Below are 26,089 nucleotides of genomic sequence, written 5' to 3' on the forward strand. Positions count from 1 at the left end.
TCTTTCCCAACTGTATTTAATTTATTTATTTATTTTGCTCCTTTGCACCCCATTATTTTTATTTCTACTTTGCACATTCTTCCATTGCAAAACTACCATTCCAGTGTTTTACTTGCTATATTGTATTTACCTTGCCACCAAGGCCTTTTTTTGCCTTTACCTCCCTTCTCACCTCATTTGCTCACATTGTATATAGACTTGTTTATACTTTATTATTGACTGTATGTTTGTTTTACTCCATGTGTAACTCTGTGTTGTTGTATCTGTCGAACTGCTTTGCTTTATCTTGGCCAGGTCGCAATTGTAAATGAGAACTTGTTCTCAACTTGCCTACCTGGTTAAATAAAGGTAAAATAAATAAAAATAAATAAATAAAAATTCAATGGTGAACAAAAATATGTCAAGATCATTGACCTGACACTTGAAAATCTTTTGATTTGAGGTCAACTTTAAGTTTGTGATTGGAAATAAATGTATTGTGTTCATAGATTTACAAGTCAGTCTGATTACTCTTACCATTGCGATTACAATTGTAATTGTAGGTTGTTGTTTTAATGTTTGTCACAGCTTTCCTGAAATTTGTGACCCCACTTACTAGTTTATCAGAGGCAAAGCTGTATGATGGGTCTGGAACTGAAGATGATGGGTATGTGTTTGAGGAGGTGGTGAAATGGCCAGATCTTGGTGTTTTCAATCTCACACTAAACAATGATGCTAAAGGCATGTGCTGGTTTTCAAGTATTGGTTACTTGTGGCATCAATTTCAATATAACCATGCATTTGACATGTATTGTATTGTCATCGTGTATTTAAGAATCTTCCCTGATGAGTCATGCCTCTGCCAGTTCTGTGATGGGTGTCGGACCATGAGTCGGATGATACAATAATTTTGAGCGAGGATGGAAGCCCCTCGCGAAAGCATCAAAGATCTGATGACGAAGCAAAAAATGTACGTTTGTAATTCATTCTTCAATTCACTTGCCATCAAATGGATTTTTCACTGTTGTTTTCTTTTTACAGCTAATAGAGAGCAAACTGAAGAAAAAGTCTGGTGGAGAGGTTGTCATCAAGGAAAACTCCAAAACTAACACCAGACGAAAGATGATCAACATTCTTGTTTTGGAGATGACAGACTCTTACGGTAAGTTTAAATATCTGCTGAATGTTAAAAATGATTTCTGTATCAGTATCTCAGTCACGTAATTGGTCAGGCTACTGCCAATAGCTACATTGCTATTGGTAGAAGATTTCTCTTGTAGCAAACTCGATGGGCATGATACTGATTAAAAAATCACTCCTGATATTTAGCTGACTGGGGACCAAAGCTGCTTGTGGAGATTCTGATTGCCACCTAAATATAACATTATAGGATTGTCAGGACATCACCATTGCATAAGACATAGTCTCCTTGTTCCCATACCAGAAAGATCCCTACACCGCAAATGGATATGCAAGTATACATTACAACTGATAAAGGGCATCTGTGTTTAATTAGTCTGGTATGGTATCTGAGCAAATGGGACTTGGTTATTTGTTTTTTCTTTCAAGATTAGTAACCATGTTCATTTTCTTAAGGAACATTATTACGACCCTAATAGTGGAGAAGTGTACCTCTCGTATAGAATCCAAACCATTCAGAGGAATTTGGCTTCATCTGAGAAACGGCCCACTCAACTATACTATGGAGGGCCAACTGCTGAAAGGGAGTCCAGTCCATCCACTTTGGCTACCCTGAGTGAAGACCGGTGCAGAGGCCATTTCTCTTATGAAAAATTATTCTAATGAAGAAACAGTCAAACGGAAGATGAAATTGACCTTTGAGTACAGGAAGAAGATGACCCACGACCTGAGTAAATGCTCCACCATCCTAACCAAATTTCCACGCTTTCTGGATGTGAAGGGCTTGGTAAAACCTTTTTTTTTTTAAGGTTTCAAGTTGTATACATTTTGTTTAATTTCCAGATGCCAATTGAGGTTTGCCAGTAAATTTAATCAAAAACAACACTTCCATAATAGTAGTTCAATTAGTGTGTAGGCTGGTGATTTACTCAAAATCTGTTTTGTAGGTTAAAATGGAGTGTTTTATGAGAAAGAAATGGACTTGCACAAAATGAATGTTTTGTTCTTTGTCTTATTTGTTTCAGATTGAACAGGATTTTGTGCTGCTGTTTTTTGAGGTCCAAGTTTTTCGGCCAAGTTTTTGGAGAGGTGGCCAACCACAATCAAGCACGAATGTGGATGGTTAGATGATCATAATTTGTCATTTACACTACCGTTCAAAAGTTTGGAGTCACTTAGAAATGTCCTTGTTTTTGAAAGAATAGCACATTTTTTGTCCATTAAAATAACATCAAATTGATCAGAAATACAGTGTAGACCTTGTTAATGGGGCGGCAGGGTAGCCTAGTGGTTAGAGCGTTGGACTAGTAACCGAAAGGTTGCAAGTTCGAATCCCCGAGCTGACAAGGTACAAATCTGTCGTTCTGCCCCTGAACAGGCAGTTAACCCACTGTTCCTAGGCTGTCATTGAAAATAAGAATTTGTTCTTAACTGACTAAAATAAAGGTAATAAAAATGTTTAAATCTTGTAAATTACTATTGTAGCTGGAAACGGCTGATGTTTAATGGAATATATATACATATATATATATAACCCCTTGAGGACTCAAACCTCCTATAGAACACAATTTGTCTCTGTACGGCCTGGATACCCATAAAACTTGCGGTCACTTGCGGCTTACATTACCCACACGTGTAAAAATTGAGATTTAACAAACACGCAACAGAGCAAAGGACTTGAACCTTATAACAGAACAAAGGACTTCACAGAATTGCATGCACTAATTTTTACCTGATTTGGTTCTTTCAAAGGATATTGGTCTAGACACACACAGAAATTAAGGAATTGAACAATATAGGGTCCGCTTCCTTTTTAGTCACCATGGATGTGGAGTCTCTATACACCACCATTGAGCATGAACAAGGTTTGGCAGCCATGCACCATTTCTTGAGTACCCGGCCTGTAACTGAGATGCCTCCTACAGAATTCATTGTCTCACTGACTGAATGGACTCTTAATCATAACATCTTTATCTTTCAGGACCGTATTTCTAAACAGGTCAAAGGGTGTGCCATGGGAGCTACAGCCCTTCCTATGCTGGTTTGTACTTGGGTAAATGGGAAAATGACTTCATTTTGGATCCTTCTAATAACCATTTCTTTGACCGGATTATATGGTGGGGGCGTTATATTGATGGTGTTTGCCTGTTCTGGTCTGACTCAGAAGATTAACTTATTTCCTTCCACCAATACCTTAACAACATTAACCCCAACATCAAACTAATTATGGAGTACAGCAAGGATAACATTCATTTTTTGGACCTCGACATTAGTAAAAATGACAAAGGTTGTTTGCACACATCAATCTTTAGGAAGCCTAAATACCATTCTGAGGGCTGACAGCTTTCACCCCAAAAGGCTAAAAGAGAATATTCCATATGTCCAATTCCAAAGAGTCCGCAGAATTTGCGATCAGGAAACAGGCTACAGTGTCAAATCTGCTGAATTGGAGAATCTCTTCTTGAATCGGGGCTACAGCGCTCAGGTCCTGAAAGATGCTGGTATAAGGGCTGGATTTACTTGGCAGAGAGAACTTGTTGCGAAGGGGAGTGCCTCGTGATATATCAGAGAGAGTGTATTTTGTTACAAAATACAGCACTGAAGCAGAGAACATTAAAATAATCATTAAAAATAATTGGGGAATCATCCAAAGTTATACGCTACTACGCCAAGTCTTTCCTGAGCCACCAGTCATAAGCTTTAAGAGATGTCCTACCCTAAATGACAAATTAGTCCACAGTTATCTTCCGGGTGACTCTCAAAAAAATTGACTTGACCACAAACCCAAAGACTCTTTTAAATGTAACCATTGCACTAAGAAGAAGTATTTTGTTGACACAGCTCCCAAAATGGAGTATTACGTCAAGCATTTCATTAACTGTAAAACCACTCATGTCATCTATAGATTGGAATGTCCACCGTGCAAGGTGTTCTACATTGGACGGTGTCGTGGAAATTTCCTGTATTTACCAAATCATGAGAGCAAACCACACACAAATCAGAGTTATCATAAAGTCCATCTTTAATTATATGAGCTCCATCACAACCCTGTGACTCTCAGATCAATTCAGTGTCTATCAATGAATTTTCTGAGAGTCCCTTACACATTGCAACTGAGATCACTTATAGCAAAGACACACATAGCCAGACAGCATTGGCCATAATTTATCGTTCAGCTATGTTCTTTTCTCAAACTCAGAATCATAAAACAAATCCTCATATCAATAGGCATATATCACATCCACCCTATCTTGACAAGATCACAGAGACACATTGACTGGCACACAGACATTGTGGAGCCAAGAGATACACGCTTGACCTCTCCCCTCTCTCCGGCCCAAGTAACTTAGTCCTGACAGAAAACACATAACTGCAAACCCGGCCACAGTATTATACAAAAATAAACATTCTGATGAGAAGTAACTTACAAACATATGATGAATATAAAACATCTTACCTATGTTACCAACTAATTCTGATTATTCCCCAACAACGGACAAAGAGACGTCTTCAAGATCGCTTAGCGGAACACAAGTACGCCATACGGGTAGGCAATGAAGACTACCCCATGGCAAGGCACTACAAGTCCCTACACCATGTCAACCCTGCCTCCCTACAAGCTATGGGTATTGATCATATTCCGGCCTCTATTAGAAAAGGGGACCATCTTAAACAGTTAAACCAAAGGGAACGTTTTTGGATTTACAAACTACGGGCCACTAAATACCCTGGTTTAAATGAAGATATGGATTTCTCACCCTTCCTGTAGCGTTGTGATGGGTCCATTTGCTGTCATCTAGTGGACATTTTGCTCAATTGCCCTCAGCTATGGTTAGACTGTTGTTGTTCATGTTTTGCTGTGTTCTAGTGTACTATCTATTGCTTTCTTATTCTTGACACTTCTCCCAGTCATGTTTAGAACTACCTTTTAGTGTTCTGATACTTTTAGCTTGGAGTTGTATTTTTATGATAACATAGCTACAGTATTTTACCTTTTAATGTGTATAGTATTGCTTACTAGTTGTGTCCAATCAACTGTGTAACCACTCCCTGTTCTAATTAGGTATAATTGAAAAGCTGTTCAAAAGAGGACATTGTATTCCTTTTTTTTGTTTTTTTTTGTACTCCCTGACGAAGGCCATGCAGCCGAAACGCGTCGGTTTTTAAAAACTTTGTTTCTATTGAACATGCCATACTAATAAAGGCATTTGAATCAATTATATGAAGAGTGCCTTGGTCCTCCTCTCTTTTTGATGACCAATTTACCCCTTTTACCAAAGAGCACCTTCTATCTACCAAAATGTACTATTGTGTACCTTAGTAGCGCTTTCCCTTCCTCCTCTTTCTACCAGAAATATGTTAGCAGTCAATCAGGAGATTAAGAGTTGAATCCTGTGGGTTGCGCTCAGCCCTCTCTCTTTTCCCTGGATCAACACACAGTTGAGTTTGTCAAGACCAATACCTCCGGATCACAGCGCAAAGTGTTAGCAGTTGGTGTTACTCTTCAATAACACAGACCCCAAAGCAAATCAGGGGGAGGAAAATAGGTTTATTCAAAGAGGAGATGTTATCCTGAGAGGTAGATGTTCATTCTCCCCTGTCCTCAGTGATTCTCTCCTGTGATTCTCTCCACAGAACAAAGGGACAGGATTCAGTTTTATAACCCAGCCCTTGCCTGTGGTTAAGCAATTTGAATTCCTTGCAATAAAACTGGGCCAATGGCCAAATAACCAGTATCCTATTTCAGGCTCCATATATAGACAAATTCCTCCCATGTCTCTGACCCATTGATCATTAATCCCCTATTACAGAAAAAACATTGATCGTTAGTACTCCATTGACTTTTAGTCCTCTTGGCCTTTAGTACTCTATTAACATCTCGACTTCTGCGTTGTGTATTTATTTTTGAAATATTCTTACACATATAATATAGAAAACAATGAAAGTATTTTTGTTAAGATAGGTACATGATTTTAGGAGCCATAAGAGATAAAAGTTGTACATAACTTTGTGCGTAGTAAGTAGCCACACCCCGAATGAGGTCAGAGAGCAAGTCAGACTGACGGTACCGTCCCTTTTGGCCAGGGTGCATAAAAGGATTGCCAACAGAGATTAACATTAAAGTAGCAGCCCATGTCTAATGTGGTTTAAACACTGAATCTCATAGACCAGGAAAGATGGGGAGTTGCAGCCCACATCTAAAGTGGTTTAAACACTGAATCTTATCGACCAGGAAACGTGAAGAGGGAGCTACATATTTGAAATTGTTGGAACTTTGAACCTCAACACGAGTGGAGAAATAAACATACCTTCTTTTTGTCCAGAGAGACGGTGAGCTGCAGCTCATGTCCATCGTGGTCCAAATCCTGAATACCAACACAATGGGGCCAGCAGCAACACAATGAAGCCAGCAGCATACCACCCTGCATACCACTGCTGGCTTGCTTCTGAAGCTAAGCAGCGTTGGTCCTGGTCAGTCCCTGGATGGGAGACCAGATGCTGCTGGAAGTGGTGTTGGAGGGCCAGTAGAAGGCACTCTTTCCTTTGGTCTATAAAATATCCCAATGCCCCAGGCCAGTGATTGGGGACACTGCCCTGAGTAGGGTGCCATGTTTCGGATGGGACGTTAAACGGGTGTCCTGACTCTCTGTGGTCATTAAAGATCCCATGGCACTTATCGTAAGATTAGGGGTGTTAACCCCGGTGTCCTGGCTAGATTCCCAATCTGGCCATAAACCATCAAGGTCACCTAATAATCCCCGGTTTACAATTGGCTCATTCATCCCCCTCCTCCCCCTTGTAACTATTCCCCAGGTCGTTGCTGCAAATGAGAATGTGTTCTCAGTCAACTTACCTGGTAACATAAAGGATAAATAAAATAACATAAATGGGGAAAACAAACTCAGACAATCACTGAGACAGCTGATTAGTATGCAAACTACAGTGGGGCAAAAAAGTATTTAGTCAGCCACCAATTGTGCAAAAAAGTTCTCCCACTTAAATAGATGAGAGAGGCCTGTAATTTTCATCATAGGTACACTTCAACTATGACAGACAAAATGAGAAAGAAAACCCAGAAAATCACATTGTAGGATTTTTTTATGAATTTATTTGCAAAATATGGTGGAAAATAAGTATTTGGTCACCTTCAAAACAAGCAAGATTTCTGGCTTTCACAGACCTGTAACTTCTTCTTAAAGAGGCCTATCTGTCCTCCACTCGTTACCTGTATTAATGGCTCCTGTTTGAACTTGTTATCAGTATAAAAGACACCTGTCCACAACCTCAAACAGTCACACTCCAAACTCCACTATGGCCAAGACCAAAGAGCTGTCAAAGGACACCAGAAACAAAATTGTAGACCTGCACCAGGCTGGGAAGACTGCATCTGCAATAGGTAAGCAGCTTGGTTTGAAGAAATCAACTGTGAGAGCAATTATTAGGAAATGGAAGACATACAAGACCACTGATAATCTCCCTCGATCTGGGGCTCCACGCTAGATCTCACCCTGTGGGGTCAAAATGATCACAAGAACGGTGAGCAAAAATCCCAGAACCACACGGGGGGGACCTAGTGAATGACCTGCAGAGAGCTGGGACCAAAGTAACAAAGCCTACCATCAGTAACACACTACGCCGCCATGGACTCAAATCCTGCAGTGCCAGACGTGTCCCCCTGCTTAAGCCAGTACATGTCCAGGCCCGTCTGAAGTTTGCTAGAGAGCATTTGGATGATCCAGAAGAAGATTGGGAGAATGTCATATGGTCAGATGAAACCAAAATATAACTTTTTGGTAAAAACTCAACTCGTCGTGTTTGGAGGACAAAGAACGCTGAGTTGCATCCAAAGAACACCATACCTACTGTGAAGCATGGGCAAAATACCAGCAAGAGTGTGTGAAAACCTTGTGAAGACTTACAGAAAACGTTTGACCTCTGTCATTGCCAACAAAGGGTATATAACAAAGTATTGAGATAAACTTTTGTTATTGACCAAATACCTATTTATTTTTCACCATAATTTGCAAATAAATTCATTAAAAATCCTACAACGTGATTTTCTGGATTTGTTTTTCTCCTTTTGTCTGTCATAGTTGAAGTGTACCTATGATGAAAATTACAGGCCTCTCTCATCTTTCTAAGTGGGAGAACTTGCTCAATTGGTGGTGCAGACATGTGCACATATGCACTTAGTGCAGACATGTGCACCACCAAGTCAGAACAGTAGGCAAAATTAAGAGGAGTAAATAGACTAAATTATTAGGGTGAGGCACAGGGCTACTAACACACTTACTTTCTTAGCTACAGTATAAATATCTCCCTGACATATGTGGCATAGTATTTAAGCATTATTTTACAATTAACAACTTCCTGACAAAATTAGAAACGTATAATATCTAAAACTGTAGCTAGATTCTTACCCGTATACATGGATGAAAGCATCACGGCAGACTGCAACCCCTTTTATTACATTTTCAGAGTCAGAGAGTGCCAGCATGGCACGATCGTCCTCCAGAAAATAGTCCATCACAACTTTTTCCCAATTACCTTTGTCGATAGCGCCTGATAAATTCAGGGCAACAATGTTATTGAGAGCAGGAGCAAGATATTTGCAGTTCTCCATGGCTAATGTTACATATTTCGAAAACTGCACTAGAAAGGATTATCTAAGCATAACGAGCATCTCATTTAATAGACACAGGATGCAAACTCATCCAAACTCATCTCTCAGCATGTCCAGCCCACTCATTATCACAGACAATCATGGCTAGCGGGAAGGTTGCTGACTTTTTCTGTGGCTAAACCAACTTAGGCTTGTAATTGAACTATTTTATTCGTATATACAGATGGCATACATGTTTGTTATTAAGGCACATGAAAGTTCACATATTCGAGAAGGCATTTCTGCCAAAAAGCGCATTTTGATTTAAAAAAATGTTTATGTTCAAACATAAACTGTGAAGTTTCTGTGAAGTCGTGACTTGCAACATACACCTAGTTTCCTGAATCGGGTCACATATTACATCATTTATGCAGCAGCATACAATACATTTTTGGACACGTCATGTTGTGCTGTGCTCACTTGAACGGGAAGGTGGTGCAGCAGTCCTTTGGGCAAATGTCATCAAAGTCTGGCATTTTCTGGATTTATGGTGCTTTCAAAACAACTGGGAACTCGGAAAAAGCAAGGTTGAACCATGATGACGTCATTGATCTTCAGGTCCTAGATCTAAAAAAAGACTTCCAAGTTGTCTTGAACTCACTGAAGTCAAGTTTTCGCAGTTCCGAGGTAACAGTTGTTTTGAGCGCGGCACAAATCATGCTTCATTGACAGCATGGCCAATGTTGAATGTTTATAATTTTAAACTTGGAAAAGAGCCCCTTAAACCCAGATTTGGGACCAAACAACCACTGTCATTGATTCCTTCCAAACCACTCATTGTTGAATTTGCAATTTCCAACCTGTTGTGTTCAGTGGCCGATGAGCACCAATACGTTTTTATCTATAATTTCTCTTCATTAATTATTTTCACATGACAAGGAAAGCATTTGCCAGTAGATTGTCAACTTGATTCATGATGATGACTGCTAGCTAAGATTTATTTTGAAAGTATGATGTTGACTTCATCAGTTGAATCAAAGCTACTGTACATATAACGGGATTTGACGTAAATGTACTGTATCTGTGGCCAATGACCTTGAGCCTTCTTGGATGGGCATTTCTAATGTAACTCCATGGCAGCACCCAAAGGGCTTGTCACACCCTGATCTGTTTCACCTGTCTTTGTGCTTTTCTCCATCCCCCTCCAGGTGTCGCCCATCTTCCCCATTATCCCTTGTGTATTTATACCTGTGTTCTCTGTTTGTCTGTTGCCAGTTCATTTTTCTTGTGAAACCTACCAGCGTTTGTTCCTCTACTCCTGTCTGTTTCTTGTGCCTGTTTCCTAGTTCTTCCCAGTTTTGACCCTTATGCCTGCCCTGAGCCTGTCTGCCGTTCTATACCTTGCCCCACCTCACTGGATTATTGACCCTTCTGCCTGCCCTGACCCTGAGACCGCCTGCCGTTCTGGACCCTTTGCACCCTCTCTGGATTACTGACCCCTGCCTGCCTTTGACCTGTCTTTTGCCTGCCTCTGTACTATAAATTATTTTTTGTTTCTTCGACACTGTCTGCATCTGGGTCATACCAGACACGTGATAGGGCTCAACCTTTCAAGGTCCACCCTTAGACTTGGCGGTGATGAAGTGTCCCCATGAGTGACAGAACACTGAGCCAATCACGACACTACGCTCCATATTTTCTGCTGGCTTGCCCCACCACCACAGTAAGCACGGAGCTAGGCTGAAACACTTGCATTTTGTAGCTGCCTTACTCAAGAAAACAAAAAAGAGACCACGTTTGTATGTGGCTTTATTAACTCAATGATACATTTTTTCTTTACATTCTTTGCAAACTGATATGTGACACGTATTAATGCCAAAATAACATGCAAAACAGGCAAGCTCCCATTTTTGCTAAAAATCTGGGGCTCAAAACAGGTGGGGCACTGCTTGAGACGTCGTTTGACATTTCTTAATGTCAGCTTCCAGAACCAAATGTTTTGTGTGCGATTGCCATCGATAGCTATATGTTTTGTACGATTATGAACTTTGCCTGGCCAGGTTTCCCCATATGTTAGGTGTGAATGAGATGTGTAGGATACTGTGTGCACTCCTATCACTCATTAGTGACCTCATCCCTGCCCTAGTTTTGTCGTGTGGTCAGGTGCCATAAAAAGGGACTTAGGAAAATTGCAATTGGCTCAGAACAGTGCAGCACGGCTGGCCCTTGGATGTACACAGAGAGCTAATAATAATAATATGCATGTCAATCTCTCCTGGCTCAAAGTGGAGGAGAGATTGACTTCATAACTACTTGTATTTATGAGAGGTATTGACATGTTGAATGCACCGAGCTGTCTGTTTGAACTACTGGCGCACAGCTCGGACACAAGACATGCCACAAGAGGTCTCTTCACAGTCCCCAAGTCCAGAACAGACTATGAGAGGCGCACAGTAGTACATAGAGCCTTGACTACATGGAACTCTATTCCATATCAAGTAACTGATGCAAGCAGTAAAATTTTAATTTAAAAAACAGATTAAAAAACACTTTATGGAACAGCGGGGACTGTGAAGCAACACAACCATAGGCACAGACACATGCATACACACACATGATAACATACTCACTATACACACATGTACACATGGATTTAGTACTGTAGATATGTGGTAGTGGTGGAGTAGGGGCCTGAGGGCACATGGTGTGTTGTGAAGCCTGTGAATGTATTGTAATGTTTTTAAAATTGTATAACTACCTTAATTGCCTTTTGGCAGTAGCTAATGGGGATCCATAACAAATACAAATGCCCTGCTCTGCAGTCTGCATGGAGAAACTTATTAATCCCTAACATGCCCTACTGATGCTCACCCATGACCCCAAAAGCCCAACCCCAGGACATTGCTTAAGCATGTGTATAGGATACTGTATGGGGTTAGATTATCCAAATAGGATGAGGAGGATTTTGTTCATAAAAATGATAATCAGTAGTATTGCTATATAATACTTGCATTGTTATCTATTATATACAGATGTCAGTCATAGACTACTAATATAAGACAATAAATAGGATTATAATGTAATCGCGTTCATCTCAATATAGTATTTACTATGGAAGTTAACAAGTTATTTATATATATTTTATTGAAAATGTCAGAATATAATCAAGGCAAATGTTAAAGTCATGTAATTGCTTTTTATTTTATTTAGAATATTTTATTATATATCATAATTATGGATATTTAATATCAATGGAATAATGAAGAATATCCATCTTGGGTCTAATGCCATTATTCTTCCAATTTGGTTTACCATCACTGTTATGGACAGACTCTGCCATGATGTGTCATTTGGTCATCACTTACATGCTGTCAACTCAACTAAAGAACCAATTATAGTGATGAGACACAGGTTGTAAAGCTGGTTAAAGTTTGTTTGAATTGAAGAGCTTGCTCATATTGTAAGATTACTCAGGAAAACAAGACTGGGCAACCAATTATAATAAGGATAGTACTGTCGGAGGACTTGGAAAATAATGAAAGAAGTGCTTTCTATCCCCTTATTCTGCTTGATTGGGTAGGTTTGTTGAGGCCAAGATATTAAAAAACTGCACTTGTAGCCTCGAGCTGCATTATTAATTCATCATAAAAAAAAGAGACGCCGTAAAAAAGGTTTTTCTTGAACATGGACTAGATTGCGGTTCGTTGCGCTTTTTCCAGTGGAGTATGCATGTCTGAACTCACAGGCCAATCTCCCTCCAGGTATGAGAAGTGCGTGGCCTTTCACAGACCCCAGGGCGAAGCTTTTTTTATAAAAGGGAATTGCATATTAGAGACATATGGTGCCGAAACAAATTTTGGAAATAAGCTGTCATCAAATAATCAAATCAGTCATGTTTCAGAGAGCAATAACGGAGGTATGCAAGCAGATATGGCCGGGACCCTTCCTTGTGTGGTTCCTTTGTGCTAGGTAGGCGTGTGGACAAACACAAGGCTACTTACAGATTTCATTTGTCAATTGTGGTCAACAAATGTGATTCACATAGGAGGATTTTAAACGATAACAAAAAATTACTTTTTGATCAGAAATTCAACAATTCATCCGAAACAGTTTGGTGGGTTTATTTCCTATTTTAATTTGAAACAAGGCATATAATTCCTTGCAGGTCAACGGTGAGTGAGATGTATTCATCAATTCCAGAAGGACTGAACATTCCAGATTAACCATGCTATCAAAAACACAGTAAAATGGCCATGTTGTTCATATAGTCAGATTTTTGGTCAGTATTTGTTTTCACCTAGTCAACACCAGTCTATTTCCAGATTTACTTTCATCTGTTTGTTTCCTGTCAAACTATTTCTGTATTTGTCAAAATACCAATTTTGTCTGTAGTAAAAACACCACATTACAAACAGAAGACAAGGAAAATGTAGGGTTAAACGACACGCATGTAACTTTAAATATGAGATTACTACGTTGCCTTTCTCCAGTCAGAAGTGTGAACAGTATGGTCACAGATAAGGCGACTGGTTGCTGATCAATTCCCAGTGGTCCAGATCTGCACTTAGACTAATTCATTGGAGCCTTAGCTAAAACACTGGCTATGTGATGCACACAATGCAAGCACTAGGAAAGACAAGCCAGGCTCCCTGTACCCTGTCTGCGCTCATCCCATCAACGTCAACAGATCACGGTGTCCTCGCAGTCAAGAAGAGCCCAGCAGATAGAGGGAAGGAAAAAAACATGCACCACTCCGCCCACCAAACCCCAGGCTCTGCTTTTTTTAACCCGCGTCTCCCCCCCCCCTCCCCCCTCCCCCCAACCCTCCAATCCCAACCCAAGGCCATGCATCCAGGCTGTGCATGACAGCTCGCAACATCCCCTGCCACAACTGTTTTCCCATTGCATCCACTTCCGTGACCCTATCAGCAGCTCAAAAACCTCCCCGCCTGCATCCCACTGACAGAGTGCGCCTCTCACTTTTTTGAACGTGTCAACAATTTCTGTGTGTGTGTGTGTGTACACGTTTGTGTGTGTACATTTGTGTGTGTATCTGTGTGTTTGCCTCTTCCTCTGCGTAAAAGAGGGGGAAAAGGGCCATGTCATTCTTCCACAACTTAATCAGGAGCTACACACAGGAGCGGGCTGCTGCAGCATGGACCTCCCTGATCCCGATAATGAGGTCCCCTGGCTATGCAGTCAATGAAGTATAATTGACTTGTTCGTCTCTTATTTTCCTAATAGACACTCTGACCCAGAACACGTTTATTTCACTATGAGAAATGTCAAGAAGGATTGGAAGTTTCCTCAGCGTGCCCATTAAAACTGAAGGCATGCCACCCTGTCTCCGGCCAGCCAGGGCTGCCATTGGCTCCCCAGTTCATTATGCAGATGCAAAATGTAAATAAATGATTTCCAGATTTCCTAGGATTTGGAAGGAAGATGTAAGGAGAAAAACTACACAACAAAAGTGGTCTGACAGTTCGGGGCATACAACGAGTTGTTTCTCAGAGAAATAAATCATATTTAGGTAATAATTATAATAAGACATGTCCCTGACTTGAAAACCTGGCGAAGCGCATTGATGTTGTTATAGCTACGTACGTCTCCTTCCTTTCAGGGCGTATCAGAATCAAACAACGCCGTGGATAACATTAGGGACCAAAAGCAAGCAGCAGAGCAGTAAGGCGGGCAAGAGTAAAACCCAGAGACCATGGTCACATGCTTGTGGAGCTGAAGGGGAACAGCTGTGCAAATCAGTAGTCTACCATGCTGGTTCATCCACCATGTTTTTTTGGACCAGTCCCCAAAAATATTTTGTACCATACACCGTATTACATTTTTTATTATCTTACGGTATATACCGTATATATATTTTGTTTTTGTTTTCTTTACGTACTGTACAATTACCCGGATTTGTCTGCGTTCATTTCGTTTCATTTGTCCAATTTCTTGGGCTAATATGCAGATTTCAAGAATTTTCTGGCTAGATCCTTGTTACAATATATTAATGTGTATGCTGCTTTGCGTGTACTGTATGATATTCACACGCAACGAATTGCAAGAGATTCAGACATCCAATAATGTTGATATGACAGTGTAGAAGTTGCTTGTGGTTATAGAAAGGATTTCTGCAAGGCCAAAGTTTTGTTTCTTCCATTACTGTGAAGGTCAACACCCTTGGTTTTTCCAGTGTAAAATCAGAGGGGTCGTCATCTGCATAATATGTGCTTCAAGTGTTGTTTCATGTCCTATTAGAGAATCAGGCAGCAGTCTGGGCTCTGTTCTCTTTCTCCCTGCTATATTAGCATGTATTAATGAGATGATTGTGCCTGCCCCGTGTGTCCCCTGAAATTGTATTTTCTGATCAGCCTTTGACTGATTGTGGCACTGAGTCGGTGACGGCGCGGGGACATCATTAAAGTAATTACCACAAGCTCTAGTAGTTGCAGGCAAATAATTCCGCCGGGGTAATTTTTCTGCTGCACAGAGGGGGGAAAATCTCATTTTTCACCAAACATGTCTGCTGTCTGTATTGTGACAGCAGTCAAAGCCAATCAGATTTCCTTCCCACTAGTAGTGTTGTACAATCTGAATAATGGCACACAAAAAAAGCAGAGAAGGAAAAAAATGGTCTGTTTACTACACACACACATACACATACATATATACACATGTGAGCATGAGAAGAATATGATGGTAATTGCGGGATTATAATTCCAGTACTTGATTGTTCAGAGCTATCTGAACGGGTTCCTAACTCTGTAAGAGGAAAGCTGCTAATTCCAGAAGGAGCACTTCATCTTGTTTGTATTGTGTGTCCGTGGTTAATGGAATGATCACATTTTATGACAAAAAGGAGGGCTTGGTGACTATGATAAAACTCCCCGCATGAATATTGATCGAAGTGTTCTGGGAATGGCAGGATGGAATGTAAGGCCATTTCGGATAAGGTTTCATTTGACCAATCCCTTTTCAAAAAGGCTGCAGACATTATGAAAGGTGCCAAAAACCTCTCTCTTGCTGCAGCTTTTCCTCCCTAACATTGGTTATATAATTTTATTCCACTAATGTTGCTCAGTGTTGGCAAACGTAATGACAATGGTGATCATATTCCATATTTTTCAAACTGAGTTTTGATTAAACTCTCCTGACGCCACTCAACAGCAGCTCGAATAACAGTACTTGAGCGAGCCGGGCACCTATTGGTGATATCACTGAAGTGCCCTTGTGATGGCTTTCCTCATTCGACGGTGTTCTTGGTAAAAACCTCTATTAAAAAAAATAAACAATCCATCTAGATTCAATTCATGCAAAATAGACCAACGGGGGAGAACTGGTGAAAGGAAGAGAGATGGAGAAACAAAGAAAAACAATAGTCGTGTGACTGTGAAACACGGATCATCAAATGGACGTGAGTGTCAGCGGCCACTTCAGACCAGAGACTGGGAGAACAGAGTGTATCCAGTCCCAGAGGATCAACCCTGAATGCACACAGGCTAATAGTCTAGCCATTCACATGCCCTACATGAGAGCACACTCTCTGTGTATGAGGCCAGCTTGTAGTTTGGGGAGGACACCTAGCGATTTTCCCCTCACAGCTAATAATCAGGTATTCACACAGACGTTATCCTTTAATTCAACCCTGTCGCTATCAAGGGGTTTATTAACCCTGTAATTGAACAGTTTATTTACCAAACACTTTATCTGCCCATTTTTCCTGTGTACTTTTTCATCAGAAATTCATGCTTATTAGGTACCTTTATGGGTGTGTAAAATCTTACTGTCCTCAGATTTTATATACATAGATTTTAAATGTGCATTACAATTGGTTTTGTTGCCAATTGGCTTTCACAGACCTGTAACTTCTTCTTAAAGAGGCCTATCTGTCCTCCACTCGTTACCTGTATTAATGGCTCCTGTTTGAACTTGTTATCAGTATAAAAGACACCTGTCCACAACCTCAAACAGTCACACTCCAAACTCCACTATGGCCAAGACCAAAGAGCTGTCAAAGGACACCAGAAACAAAATTGAAGACCTGCACCAGGCTGGGAAGACTGAATCTGCAATAGCTAAGCAGCTTGGTTTGAAGAAATCAACTGTGGGAGCAATTATTAGGAAATGGAAGACATACAAGACCACTGATAATCTCCCTCGATCTGGGGCTCCACGCAAGATCTAACCCCGTGGGGTCAAAATGATCACAAAAACGGTGAGCAAAAATCCCAGAATCCCAGTGAATGACCTGCAGATAGTTGGGACCAAAGTAACAAAGCCTACCATCAGTAACACACTACGCCGCCATGGACTCAAATCCTGCAGTGCCAGACATGTCCCCCTGCTTAAGCCAGTACATGTCCAGGCCCGTCTGAAGTTTGCTAGAGAGCATTTGGATGATCCAGAAGAAGATTGGGAGAATGTCATATGGTCAGATGAAACCAAAATATAACTTTTTGGTAAAAACTCAACTCGTCGTGTTTGGAGGACAAAGAATGCTGAGTTGCATCCAAAGAACACCATACCTACTGTGAAGCATGGGGGTGGAAACATCATGCTTTGGGGCTGTTTTTCTGCAAAGGGACCAGGAAGACTGATCTGTGTAAAGGAAAGGATGAATGGGGCCATGTATCGTGAAATTTTGAGTGAAATCCTCCTTCCATCAGCAAGGGCATTGAAGATGAAATGTGGCTGGGTCTTTCAGCATGACAATGATCCCAAACACACCGCCCGGGCAACGAAGGAGTGGCTTCGTAAGAAGCATTTCAAGGCCCTGGAGTGGCCTAGCCAGTCTCTAGATCTCAACCCCATAGAAGATCTTTGGAGGGAGTTGAAAGTCTGTGTTGCCCAGCAACAGTCCCAAAACATCACTGCTCTAGAGGAGATCTGCATGGAGGAATGGGCCAAAATACCAGCAACAGTGTGTGAAAACCTTGTGAAGACTTACAGAAAACGTTTGACCTCTGTCATTGCCAACAAAGGGTATATAACAAAGTATTGAGATAAACTTTTGTTATTGACCAAATACTTATTTATTTTCCACCATCATTTGCAAATAAATTCATTAAAAATGCTACAATGTGATTTTCTGGATTTGTTTTTCTCCTTTTGTCTGTCATAGTTGAAGTGTACCTATGATGAAAATTACAGGCCTCTCTAATCTTTTTAAGTGGGAGAACTTTCACAAATTTTCACAATACTTTTTTGCCCTGTACATGTCTGTCATTTAATAACCCATGACTAGACGGGGGGGGGGGGGGGGGGGGGGGGGGGTGGAGCATACCAATCTCTTTCATAAAGTCTTTAAACAAAAAAGCTCATTTACCAACATTTCTGAAAATGGACATATAGCAATTGTATCATTAGTTTTCCTCCATGAAATCTCCGATCTTCCCCACAAACGATCAATTTCATCCCAGAAAACGTGCTTGGTTTCAATGACATTTTGTATTTTGACATAAAATAAAGGCCTCTGTGTGTGTGTGTGTGTGTGTGTGTGTGTGTGTGTGTGTGTGTGTGTGTGTGTGTGTGTGTGTGTTGGGGGATTGTGGAGGGGGTTCACAGATGCTGTGGAGTGTTTGTGCTAGTTTGTGCCCTAGGACCTGATCTGGTTCCTGGACGCAGACAATCAGGAGGTCCATGAACACATGCCACCCGGACCTCCGTCTTAACCACATTCATATCAGTCTGTACACGCACAAACGCACACATGCACACACACCGTAAACTGGCACAAACACAATTACATCCATAAAATCCATACTGTGTGAACCTTGCAGGAAAGAGTTACCCTAGCACAGAGCTACTTCAAATATTTTACAGACTTACAACAACTATTCAATCTGTGATATTTCATTGATATCGCACAAAGGAGACAACTCAGGGAGTCTACTCAGGAAGCCCACTCCTAGCGCAAAGCTACTCCATCAAATAATTCAAAAACTTTCACCAACTTTTCCCTTTCTGGCACATAAGGTCATCAGATGAAGTGGGACAATAAGATCAGTATTTTATCATCATAAAGTGAGGTCCATGTAAGAAACTATGTTTGGGGAATGTATTCTAATTTAACTGTGGAACTTGGATAAATTCCTTGTCTTGTGCAAGCAGATGAAGTGTTTTATTCAGCTTGTGTGTTCGGTACAATCGTTTGCTTTCAAAACGGAAAAATCTTATTTTGTCTTCACTTAGACTCAATGGCTTAACTGAGGCCACATTTTATAGACTTAATACAATGGAACTCTGGAGAAGGTGCATTTGAATGACGAGCAAGGTCTTCAGGACGAAGTATGCCCCTGTACCTCTATTTGAATGTGAGGATTCATGTAGATTTGTTCAGGTACCGAAGCTTGTATTGGTACATTCCCAGCTAACGGCTATTGCCTCTCAAAACACTTCCAAAAAGCAACATTATCAGAACTTCAGGGAAAAGTTCCTTGGACATTAAACCATGACATTTCCTTTGTCAGATGATTTCTCCTGCTAACAATGTTAGGACTCAGGTGAATCACATAAAACTCAGGTGAAATAGTCCCCTTATGTTCTCATAACGTTTCGAGCTGTATTTGTGGTTGGTAAGAATGAATGCAGATAGATGGATGAGGTTGGGCAAATGGCATTGTCAAAGAACCACTGTGGACATTTGTGTGAGTGTGTGTGTGTATATATTTCTCTGTGTGTGTGTGTGTGTGTGTGTGTGTGTGTGTGTGTGTGTTCATACATGCATGTGTGTGTGTGTGTGTACGTGGGGCACGCTTATAAGTGTTCCGTGTCTGTCTGTCTGTCTCTGCCTGTGTGCCTGTCTGCTTGTGTGTGAGTGGGAGCGCGTGTTGAACATGTGCTGGCGTTCTCAGAGAAACAGCAGGGCCCTAATAAGGACTAGCCTTGGATGGCAGCTGGTAAACTCTGTCCTACAGAATAGGTGTCCTTTATCCACACACAAAGGAATGCAAATTAGCCCCCGTGCAGAGTGGAGGCTGAGAACGGATCCACATGGCACACACTCTTCCACGGCTCGAGAGCCGCTCCGCAATGCAACTTCCCTCAAAAAAAAGAAACAAACAGGACAAACAACAAGGCCCACCCATACAGGTGTGTGTGTGTGTGTGTGTGTGTGTGTGTGTGTGTGTGTGTGTGTGTGTGTGTGTGTGTGTGTGTGTGTGAGAGAGAGAGAGAGAGAGAGAGAGCGGGTTTCTGGGCTCACTGGATAATTTTCTTCTCTATGACGAGGAGTCTAGTAGACTAGTCTAGGAACCTACTCCTGCTGCTCTCCGTATACTTAAACACACAAACACACACACACGCACACACTTAAATCACTTTCCTCCAAAACCCACCTGAGAGCTGACTATTGAGTACCTCCTCGTGCCCTCACAGGCTGCCAGTGCTTTGGTTCATTTGAAAATGACACTCTAGCTCTAACATGGTAGTAGTCTCAATGTGTATAAATGAACTAACTATGTTAATGTAAGGCCACTTTAACCAAAAAATCTGGTGGTTTTCTGGTTCTTAGAAATCTCAAGTGCACCTCTTCACCCATATATGCTCTACTACAGGCTAGACTGCTTCAGATTTGTTCAGCCTTTTTTAGAATGATTCCTGCTTAGATTTATTCCATGCTAATTTAATGCTGGTATTCATCCAGAAAAAAATCCAGGGCTTCCTAAACAACACAATGAAGGCAGTGTGGGTGACGAAGGTTACGTCTGTGTCCATGCTTGTGTGTGCACGCTATGAGTGTTGCTTTTTACAAGCTTTTTACAAGCTTTTTTTGTAAAAAGCTACATTCACACACACACACACACACACACACACACACGCACACACACAAAAAAAAAAACATACATTCACTCGCCAAGATGGCCCATTAAGGCAGTCAGTCAAAGACATCAAAAGAGGGTTGGAGCTGTTTTCTGGGTGGTGGAGGATAAGGACAAGATGGGACACTATGTTGAATCTCTAGGAGTGTCACTTTATGTAATGGAGAAGTGGTGGATGGTATTCATCCAGCTGAGAGAGTAGATAGAGGAGACTTCAATGAGACTTGGGTAATCACAGCACATGTGGATCTCAGAACTGTGAGTGGGACTGGAGGTGTGCGTTGGTGCTGCTCTTCCTCATTCAGACCAAGGGAAGTACTTTCCTTGACTTCAAGAACATCTCTATAATGTTACAAGACAAAGATCTCATTACATGTAATTATAGATGGCCAGCATTAAAGGAAGAAATCCCTCCCTCCCTCTCTTTGTCCAGCCTCCAGTACTTTCATCCTCTCACTCTGCACAAGAGGATTAGAGAAGGGTTGGGGGGGGGGCAGACACTGATCATGGACGCTGATGCTTTACTGCACTTCCATTCATATGGAGTGGCTCACTTGCTGGCAGCAATTACTGAAAACTGGGCCCTCTGACTGACTGGCTGATTGAGTGAGTGACTCTCTGTGGTACTCCTTGTTTTCCTTTCTTGATTTTCTCCCTGTGTTCCTTATTGTATTATATACTGTGTAACAGGTTCAGTTCTACCTGCTACAATGGTAACGCCATATTGTAGATGTTGTAGAGTACTGATCAGTTTGTGGGTCTATATCTGTAGTCGTATTACTCTATACTCTATACATTGCATTTAACACTATGATCTGGTTTCCTAGACAAAGATTAAGCCTAGTCTTGTACTAAAAAGCATTTTCAATTGAGATTCTCCATTGAGCTTTTTTACATTTTTAAATTTCACCTTTATTTAACCAGGTAGGCTAGTTGAGAACAAGTTCTCATTTGCATCTGCAACCTGGCCAAGATAAAGCATAGCAATTCGACACATACAACAACACAGAGTTACACATGGAATAAACAAAACATAGTCAATAATACAGTAGAAAAAAAGAAAACAAAAAGTCTATATACAGTGAGTGCAAATGAGGTAAGATAAGGGAATTAAGGCAATAAATAGGCCATGGTGGCAAGTAATTACAATATAGCAATTAAACACTGGAATGGAAGATGTGCAGAAGATGAATGTGCAAGTAGACTGGTGTGCAAAGGAGCAAGATAAATACATAAATACTGTATGGGGATGAGGTAGGTAGATAGATGGGCTATGTACAGGTGCAGTGATCTGTGAGCTGCTCTGACAGCTGGTGCTTAAAGCTAGTGAGGGAGATATGAATCTCCAGCTTCAGAGATTTTTGCAGTTTGTTCCAGTCATTGGCAGCAGAGAACTGGAAGGAAAGACGACCAAAGGAGGAATTGGCTTTGGGGGTGACCAGTGAGATATACCTGCTGGAGTGCGTGCTACGAGTGGGTGCTGCTATGGTGACCAGTGAGCTGAGATAAGGCGGGGCTTTACCTAGCAGAGACTTGTAGATAACCTGTAGCCAGTGGGTTTGGCGAAGCGTATGAAGCGAGGGCCAACCAACGGGAGCATACAGCTCGCAATGGCGGGTAGTGTAGGGGCTTTGGTGACAAAAAGGATGGCACTGTGATAGACTACTCAACAAACTGGAGGCAGAGTGTTGGAGGCTATTTTATAGATGACATCACCGAAGTCGGTAGGATCGGTAGGATGGTCAGTTTTACGAGGGTATGTTTGGCAGCATGAGTGAATGCTTTGTTGCGATATAGGAAGCCAATTCTACATTTCATTTTGGATTGGAGATGCTTATTGTGAGTCTGGAAGGAGAGTTTACAATCTAACCAGACACCTAGATATTTGTAGTTGTCCACGTATTCTAAGTCAGCGCCGTCCAGAGTAGTGATGCTGGACAGGCGAGCTGGTGTGGGCAGTGATCGGTTGAATAGCATGCATTTAGTTTTTCCTGCGTTTAAGAGCAGTTGGAGGCCACGGAAGGAGAGTTGTATGGCATTGAAGCTTATCTGGAGGTTAGTTAACACACTGTCCAAAGAGGGGCCAGAAGTATACAGAATGGTGTCGTCTGCGTAGAGGTGTACCAGAGAATCACCAGCATCAAGAGCAACATCATTGATGTATACAGAGAAGAGAGTCGGCCCGACGATTGAACCCTGTGGCACCCCCATAGAGACTGCCAGAGGTCCGGACAACAGGCCCTCCGATTTGACACACTGAACTCTATCAGAGAAGTAGTTGGTAAACCAGGCGAGGCAATCATTTGAGAAACCAAGGCTGTCGAGTCTGCCAATAAGAATGTGGTGATTGACAGAGTCGAAAGCCTTGGCCAGGTCGATGAATACGGCTGCACTCTTATGTCTCTTATGATGTAATTTAGGCCCTTGAGCGTGGCTGAGGTGCACCCATGACCAGCTCTGAAACCAGATTGCATAGCGGAGAAGGTACGGTGGGATTCAAAATGGTTGGCAATCTGTTTGTTAACTTGGCTTTCGAAGACCTTAGAAAGACAGGGTAGGATAGATATAGGTCTGTAACAGTTTGGGTCTAGAGTGTCAACCCCGTTGAAGAGGGGGATGACCGCGGCAGCTTTCCAATCTTTGGGAATCTCAGACGATACGAAAGAGAGCTTTGACAGGCTAGTAATAGGAGTTGCAACAATTTCGGCAGATAATTTTAGAAAGAGAGGGTCCAGATTGTCTAGCCCGGCTGATTTGTAGGGTCCAGATTCTGCAGCTCTTTCAGAACATCTACTATCTGGATTTGGGTAAAGTAGAAATGGGGGGGGCTTTGGCGGGTTTCTGAGGAGGGTGCCGGGCAGTTGACCGGGGTAGGGGTAGCCAGGTGGAAAGCATGGCCAGCCATAGAGAAATGCTTATTGAAATTCTCAATTAAAGTGGATTTATCGGTGGTGACAGAGTTTCCTAGCCTCAGAGCAGTGGGCAGCTGGGAGGAGGTGCTCTTATTCTCCATGGACTATACAGTGTTTGCACTTTTTTGAGTTAGTACTACAGGATGCAAATTTCTGTTTGAAAAAGCTAGCCTTAGCTTTCCTAACTGCCTGTGTATATTTGTTCCTAATTTCCCTGAAAAGTTGCATATCACGGGGGCTATTCGATGCTAATGCAGAACGCCACAGGATATTTTTGTGCTGGTCAAGGGCAGACAGGTCTGGAGTGAACCAAGGACTATATCTATTCCTAGTTCTACATTTTTGAATGGGCCATGTTTATTTAAGATGGTGAGGAAGGCACTTTTAAGGAATAGCCAGGCATCATCTACTGACGGGATGAGGTCAATGTCATTCCAGGATACCCCGGTCAGGTCAATTAGAAAGGCCTGCTCGCAGAAGTGTTTTAAGGAGCGTTTGACAGTGATGAGTGGAGGCTGTTTGACCGCTGACCCATTACGGATGTAGACAATGAGGCAGTGATCGCTGAGATCTTGATTGAAAACAGCAGAGGTGTATTTGGAGGGTGAGTTAGTTAGGAGTACATCTATGAGGGTGCCCGTGTTTACGGATTTGGAGTTGTACCGGGTAGGTTCATTGATCATTTGTGTGAGATTGAGGGCATCAAGCTTGGATTGTAGGATGGTGTTAAGCATGTCACAGTTTAGGTCACCTGGTAGCACAAGCTCAGAAGGTAGATGGGGGGCAATCAATTCACATATGGTATCGAGGGCACAGCTGGGGGCAGAGGGAGGTCTATAGCAAGCGACAACAGTGAGAGACTTGTTTCTGGAAAGGTGAATTTTTAGAAGTAGAAGCTCGAATTGTTTGGGTACAGACTTGGATAGTAATACAGAACTCTGCAGGCTATCTTTGCAGTAGATTGCAACACCGCCCCCTTTGGCAGTTCTATCTTGACGGAAAATGCTATAGTGGGTGATGGAGAGTTCAAGGTTTTTGGTGGTTTTCCTAAGCCAGGATTCAGACATGACTAAGACATCTGGGTTGGCAGAGTGTGCTAAAGCAGTGAGTAAAACAAACTTAGGGAGTAGGCTTCTAATGTTAACATGCATGAAACCAAGGCTTTTACGGTTCCAGAAGTCAACAAAGGAGAGCACCTGGGTAGTGGGAGTGGAGCTAGGCACTGCAGAACCTCTACATCACCAGAAGAACAGAGGAGAAGTAGGATAAGGGTACGGCTAAATGCTATACGAACTGGCTGTCTAGCACGTTCGGATCAGAGAGTAAAAGGAGCAAGTTTCTGGGCACGATAGCATAGATTAAAGGCATAGTGTACAGACAAAGGTAAGGTAGGATGTGAGTACATTGGAGGTAAACCTAGGCATTGAGTAATGATGAGAGAGATGTAGTCTCTAGAGACGTTTAAACCAGGTGATGTCATCGCATATGTAGGAGGTGGAACAACATGGTTGGTTAGGGCATACTGAGCAGGACTAGAGGCTCTACAGTGAAATAAGACAGTAATCACTAACCAGGACAGTAATGGATGAGGCATATTGATATTAGAGAGAGGCATGCATAGCCAAGTGAACATATGGGTCCAGTGAGTGGTTGGGCTGACTGGGAACACGGCGATTCAGACAGTTAGCAGGCCGATGGTAACACGCTAACAGTTAGTAGGATGGGGCTAAACAAGCTAGCAGTTTGCAGACCAGGTTAGCAAGCAAGCAGTTAGCAGGGGCTAGCAGTTAGCAGACCGGGGCAGGCAAGCTAGCAGTTAGCAGACCAGGTTAGCAAGCAAGCAGTTAGCAGGGGCTAGCAGTTAGCAGACCGGGGCAGGCAAGCTAGCAGTTAGTAGACCGGGGCTAGCAAGTTAGCAGACCGGGGGACATCGCAATGGGGGTAAGTCTGTTTTTGCCTCTTCGTGCGTTGACGCCGATAGACCAGTCGTGGAATTAGTAGGGTTCCAAGTAGCTCTAGGTAGCTAGCAGGCCTAGCAGGTTAGCAGAATGGGCCTGTTGGAATCCAGATTATGTCGGTATTCCAGACGTAGAGGATCGGCGGGGTTCCGTGCCCCGTACCGGCAGTAGAAGGGATCCAGATATTGTAGCCCAGGAGTGAGCCGGGAGATGGTTCTAGCATGGGCTAGCCCCAGGCTAGTAGGTGCTAGCTCCGGGACGGAAACGTTAGCCTGGAGTAGTCAACCCTGGTTGCGGTTAGTTAGCTGTGATGATCCAGATGAAAAGGTTCAGAGTTTGTGGTAGGAATTCGGAGATATGGAGAGAAAAATAGGTCCGGTATGCTCTAGTTTGAAACGCGTTGTACGAACTGGCGAGAGCTTTCCAGGCTAAAGGTTAGCTGATGACTGCTAGCAGTGGTTAGCTGACTGATACCTGGTAGCTAGTTAGCTAGCTAGCTTCAGTTGAGGTATTCCAGTTCGGAGGTAAATAGAAATACTTTAGGGAGGAAAGAAACAAACCCACACCACATTGGGTGAGGCGGGTTGCAGGAGAGTATTTTGAAGTTGAGGTTTAGTAAAAATATTAAGAAGAACGCAAAGAAAAAGATATACACACATGGAACGAAACAAGACAAAG

The sequence above is a fragment of the Oncorhynchus mykiss genome, chromosome 3 (genome assembly GCF_013265735.2).
Source record: "Oncorhynchus mykiss isolate Arlee chromosome 3, USDA_OmykA_1.1, whole genome shotgun sequence".
Lineage (NCBI taxonomy): Eukaryota > Metazoa > Chordata > Actinopteri > Salmoniformes > Salmonidae > Oncorhynchus > Oncorhynchus mykiss.